General features: G+C 37.1%; 1 long non-coding RNA gene across 1 annotated transcript; it reads left to right on the top strand.

Moving 5' to 3' along the window:
• The first annotated feature begins 860 nt into the window (after positions 1-860).
• Positions 861-4,691, top strand: LOC107671496 (uncharacterized). Its single transcript, XR_001632206.1, has 4 exons — positions 861-966; positions 1,107-1,241; positions 2,172-2,292; positions 4,594-4,691. It is a non-coding gene; the product is annotated as an uncharacterized LOC107671496 (long non-coding RNA).
• The last annotated feature ends 1,744 nt before the right edge of the window (positions 4,692-6,435 follow it).

The following is a 6,435-nucleotide window of genomic DNA, read 5'->3' as shown; positions in this document are numbered from 1 at the left end:
CCAAACGTAGTTTATCGCGTGTCTTTGTTTCTCGCAGAGCAAAGATAAACACTGCCACACGATAAAATGCGATTGTGAACGTTTTCACAAATCGAGCTCGACCTAAAACAATGTTTTTGTATTCCAGCAGTCTGCGTGTTTATTGGTAATAGACGTTAAACATGAAGAATGTCTTTCTTTCACATTCCTTACTAGCGGACTTACCAAGCAAGGGGTTTACGGACAAGAGCTTTGCTGTGAAAAAATTCACAGATCAAGCTGGTGAATATGACACCGGTTTCACTCCTCTAAGTGTCCAACTTTTGGCGCTATTGGCATTATAAAATTAAGAGCCGCTACGAAAAAAAAACTGATTTCGGCCCGAAGGACAGCGTCTGAATTCACAAATCATGGAGAACGATATTCGGTATTATTTGCATGTCTATGACAGCGCGCTGCGTATTTATAGCCAAAAGAAATCTGAATATCAAACCGCAAACTATCTTTACTGCGGTACGGCATTTGCTCTGGCCCCCAAATAAAGCTTGAGAGACCAATTAAAAAGAAGGGGGAAAGTCAAGTCAAGTCACCTTTATTTATATAGCGCCGTTAACAATACAGATTGTGTCAAAGCAACTTTACAGTATTCAATAGGAAAATAGTGTGTCAATGCAAAATGACAATAGTAAACAATCAATTTTCAGTTAAAGGCACCGTGATTCAAATTGAACGTCTTTGCTGCGGAGGTTGGTATCTCCCCATAATATTAAAAACATCTCTGCTTTTAATAGGATTTCGGCATTTTCTTTTAATAGGATTTCAGCATTTAATGCTTAAACCGCTGATAAAGTGACTTTTATTTTGAAAATGGCAACATCAGGATGACGTCCGTGTTTATGCTTTAACGTGTGTTTACGTTGCATCCAGCATCCTAAAATAATGACGATATTTTCCAGTCAGATCGAATCACAGCAAATGATTTAACCGGTGAGTATTGATTAGATATTAGCGTATCTGTGGAAGACTGTAAATATGCATATTCATCTGCAGACGAGTATTAAAGTGCCACAGTAAGAACGCTGATGCATTTATCGATGGATAGATTTTTACAGTGATTGAATGTATAGTGTTTGTAGATGGTGCAGTAGAGTGTCCTGAAGACTCCAGATCCTCCACTTCCTCCCCCTCTTGATCCAGACCCATATAATGTGGCCCCTCTATACCTATCATCACCTACTAGCCTTTCTCCTCACGTTCCTCAGGTATGCTGTCCTATACCTACCGCCCTCCGTTCTTACCATGGTAATCAGTTTCTGGGCATTATTATGTTACTGAGCATATCTATCTTTTCTTTATTATTGTGACCCTGTGATGGTCAAGAGTGATTTTTGTGGGTCCTTGGGTGCTGGAAAAAAAAACGAAAAAAAAAAAACAGTGACGCGCTTTACATTCATGATTTACTGACATGTTTCAGCCAGTGTTTTATTGTACATAATAAGAATATTGAACTTTGTCTTGTTGGCCATCTTAGATGACATGCGTGTAACTTAACCAGCTGTATTCTGATTTCTTGAAATGTTATATGATTAATCTAGCTGTTATAGGAACTTAGCAGTGATTGGCTATAATTTAGCAACATCAGAATAAAAAATATGTAGTCTTCGCAATATCTGTCTCTGAGATTTGTAGGCAGTTCCTTTCACCTCAGGATTTGATTTTTGCATTTTGCTGTTAAAGTGTTGAAACATTGCAAAGATGACCACAATTGGTTTGAAAACTTATCCAGTGTAATTAATTCAGTTTTTGTTTATTTTCATTAAATTTGCAGTTATCACACATTTTGAATTTGTCATTATGGGGTGTGGGGAGTGGTTTAATTTGTTAATTTCCACATAATTTGTGGAAAAAAAATTGGTAAAAAATAATAATAATTTAAAGCATTTTAGCATAAGTTTGCAATATGTAAAAAAAATATGGGACAAAGTGAAGGAGTGTGAAGACTTTGGCAAGGCACCTTATAAGACTATTCAAGATAAAGAAATAGAAAAATGTTTTAAAAAGAAAGGAAAAAGTGGTTTAAAATACATGTGGCAAGTTAGAAATGTATGCGTTGTATTTCTGTTGGTGCCGTATGGTTTTGAAGTTTAAATTTAATGACTTGGTGTAATTAATAACATCCATTCTCTATCCAGCTATGTCCTGCTTCACTCGTCACGAAAGACTTTTAGTAATGTGAAAGTGAGCATCTCAGCACAGTGGACGCCATCAGCATTGCAGCAGAATGGCAGCACTTCATCTTTGTCTCCTGGGGAGGTAAGAATATAAAACACACTGCCCATTCTCTGTCTTACTTTTTTTTTTTTTATATATAATTTCTTTTAAATGAGTAACATTTTCCCAACATTTTTGGAATATGGGACCCACTTTATATTAAGTGTCCTTAATTACTATGTACTTACATTTAAGTAAATCATTTGATACAATGCATTTATTGTGTACATACATGTTTTTACATTGAACTTATATTTGAAAATACTAAATACTGTCCTGTAATTACATCTGTAATTACCCCTTAAACCTTACCATACCACCAAACCTGCCCCTAACCTTACCCGTATCCCACCTCAATAGCAGCAAAAGTGTTTTGCAATACAACATGAACACAATAGGTACATTATACCTAACAATTGATTATTTTATTATAAAGTACGTGTATTTAAAGTCACCTAATATAGAGCGGGACCTCAATATGATCTTATTAGTTTTTTTTTTCAATTGCTAACAGGCATTGTTCAATACTGAAGCCACATTTTCAACTGTTCATACAGCCTGCATTACCAACATGAATCTTGGCCAAACAGTTGGCCTTACCGCCAAAACTCACTCAGACCAACAAAATACTTAATATATCTCAAAATAAGCTTGTTTCACCATAACACTGGCAACAATTCTCATTCAGAAAACATACATTTCATTCATAACACACTGAACTAAAAAACACTAACAACAACAAGGAACATTACATCAACTATGAACTTTTATCTTTGAAGTTTGAATGATTTGTCACATAAGTATTTCATTATAGGATAAGAATAACATCTTTTCATTTTACTGACTGTATTACAGCACAAAGAATAAATGACAAAACAGCACCCCATTTCTTTACATACCAAAAACAAAATACAAAAACCCATCAACATTTACAAAATTTACTTGTGAAAAATAATATAAAATAAAATAAAATAAAAACATGAATAATTTCCTGAAGCAGTAATTAATTAAAAAAAAACAAAAAAAAAAACATCAACAGCATGTCTAGTATAATGAGGTATGTGAAGTACTGGAGTCCCAGCTGCTCCAGGCCTTTCTCTGTGGAGTTTGTGTGTTGACGTTGACGTTGGTTTCCGTCCACAATCCAAATACATACCGGACAGGTGAACTGGAGACTGTAAGTGAGTGCGAATATGAATGTGTGTGTGTGTGTGTGTGTTTGTCATCCCTGTGATGGACTGGCCATCTGTCCAGGGGGTTTTCCTGCCTATGACCCAGGGAAGGCTCCAGCCTCTCCATGACCCTACATAGGACAAGCACTTTGGAAAATGTATGGAATAGATGGATGGATGGATGGATGGATTAGTACTGTGAGGGTTCTAGTCCTCCCTCTCTGCCACTCTTCCCCCCCCCCCACCAATCCTTCCGTGTCTTCCTTGATCCATGTTTCCAAAATAAATCATTCTGAAGGCATCCATCCCATCAAAAACATCACAAAAAAAAAAACTACAAATAGGACATCTGGCTTGGCTTTCAGCTGAAATTGCAGCTAACCTATTGAATAATTATTATTCAATTTCACAGTAAATATTTTGCTAAGATTATATATTTCAATATAATTCCTGCAGAAATGGACAGAGTTTACCATTGTTCTGATTTGAATGTGCTTTTATCAGTTTTGAAAGCAGTGTGTTAGCATTTGAAAAATGTGCTGAAAATATATAGTGCTTTGCAGGTTGTGGAGTATGAATAAAAGTGTTTGTGGATTTTGAGAAATGTGGTCATTGAATGCATTTTGTCTGAAAGAAATGCAAAATGATTCACAGTTTGTTTAGCATAGCCTTCTGTACCGCTGAATGTGTGAACAGTTTTGAAAATGTGGCTTCAGTATTGAACAATGCTTGTTAACAATTGAAACTGTAAAAACCGAGCAATGCTTGTATTATTCTTATTATGTCACTATATGCTATGGAGAAAATGTGTTCAGCAAGGTAGAGGTAAGAGAAACATTGAGAGTATTGTAATATTTTACCTCAAAATACTGTATTGATACTCATCTAATGAATAATGCCTCGCAAAACTGTATCAATATTATATTTCACATTAATATTTTTGTGGTCACCATTTGGAAATTTGTGAGAGGGCAACACATTAAGGCAAGCATTACATCAGTATTTCAAGCACTATATTGTTTCTGTTTGGCAAAATTACAAACTAACATTCTCACAACTAGCAGTATAGTTGTACAAAGCAATTAAGTCCAATGCAGACCTTTCAGTATTTAATATAATCTAAATAATGTAATAATAATAACAACAGTAATAATACTGTTTATATTTGTAGACATGGGAGGAAAACAAACTGTTTGCTGATGTGGGAGAGGCCACACTGTTCCTGGGTGCTCTGGACTGAATCTTTCTCTTCTCTTATGCTATGGTAAGTTAAAAAAAGGAATAGGTGTAGCAGGCTTTGGGGGTTGTGGGTAGACCGTGATGGTCTGTTAAAGGGTTAGTTCACCCAAAAATGAAAATTAGGCTGTGTTTTACTATGTGTATATGACTTTCTTCTTTCAGACTAATCCAGTCGAAGTTATATAAAAAATTGTCCTGGCTATTCCAAGCTCTATCATTGCAGTCAGCGGGTGTTGCAGTGCTTCAGTCCAAAAGAAGTGAAATAAAAAGCGCCCATCCATAAAGAAAGTGTCTCACACAGCTCCGGGGGGTGAACAAAGGGCTCCTGTAGCGAATCGATGCGTTTTTGTAAGAAAAATATCCATATTCAAAACGTAATAATCACTTTAATCTAGCTTGCGCTCACTGTTGTAAACAGAAGCAGTTCCGGGCGGATGACATATGAGGTCAGCGCTGCGCATGCGCTGCTCAGAAGTGACAAATGCGGAAGCGCAGGGGAGAGATCAAAACAAAACAACGGTCACTAATTAGAAGTACAAAACGAGGATTTGTAAAGAAGAATGTCGGAGGATTTCGATATAAGCTAAGAGGAGACTTGTTTTCCTTTGCTAAAGTAAGGAAACTTTGCTTCTTTTGATCCTGTAAACAAACATTGGTTTTCACGAGACTCACCGGCGCATGCGCAACGCGTCATCCGCCCGGAGCTGCTTCTGTTTACAACAGTGAGCACAAGCTAGATTAAAGTGATTATTACATTTTGAATATGGATATTTTTCTTACAAAAATGCATCGATTCGCTACAGGAGGCCTTTGTTCACCCTCCGGAGCTGTGTGAGACACTTTTTTATGGGTGGGCACTTTTTATTTCACTTCTTTTGGACTGAAGCACTGCAACACCCGCTAACTGCAATGATAGAGCTTGGAATAGCCAGAACAATTTTTAATATAACGCCTACTGGATTCGTCTGAAAGAAGAAAGTCATAAACACCTAGGATGCCTCTGGGGTGAGTAAAACACAGCCTAATTTTCATTTTTGGGTGAACTAACCCTTTAAACACAACAAGCTGCACTTTAGAGCCCTGCATTTCAGCCCGAGCCCGACAGGCCCTGACTTATTTACGGCTTTGGGACAATTTTCACGTCATAGCTCAGACTTTTTTAAGTATTTTATAGCGTCAAGTCGGACACTTTCTGCTCCCGGTAGTGAAGCTATCACGGTGTTTGCATACTCTTATCACAGAAGAAAGTAAATTAACACACAGAAAGTAAATACACAGAAACGTTTTTATGAGCAACAGAAACACTTCTTATATATATCGCTTAATACAGCGCCATCTGTTCAATAATAAAGTTCAGCATATAAACATATAGGCTACTAAATACAGATTAAGTGGGGGTATATATGCTTTTATCAGTGTTTTTGATAAAAAATGACTCAAGATAACAGTGCGACTACACTAAAAAAGCTTTTACTGTTATAAAAACACAGATTTGTGAGCACTATTGGAATTTAATTGTTAGAATAAACACGCAACACACGTCGTGCTTGTCATCACAGAATCTAACCAATGAGAATAAAGCATGTCGTCATCAAGGCTCTCGCAGCCATTTTGATCAACTGCAGCGCCTGACCTAGGCGGCTGGTCTCGTTTTGCTCTTGCGGTACTTTGATGGCACATGTGATCATAAGGCGGCTGCAGCGCCGATCAAAGTCGGACAAATGTTCTAACCAGAATGCATTGCTTTTGTCAGGCGGCAGCCGATCTTTGCGGC

The sequence above is a fragment of the Sinocyclocheilus anshuiensis genome, unplaced genomic scaffold (genome assembly GCF_001515605.1).
Source record: "Sinocyclocheilus anshuiensis isolate Anshui unplaced genomic scaffold, SAMN03320099.WGS_v1.1 scaffold4087, whole genome shotgun sequence".
Classification (NCBI taxonomy): Eukaryota; Metazoa; Chordata; class Actinopteri; order Cypriniformes; family Cyprinidae; genus Sinocyclocheilus; species Sinocyclocheilus anshuiensis.
The sequence above is the reverse complement of the archived record's forward strand: the minus strand, read 5'-3'. Positions and strand labels throughout refer to the sequence as shown.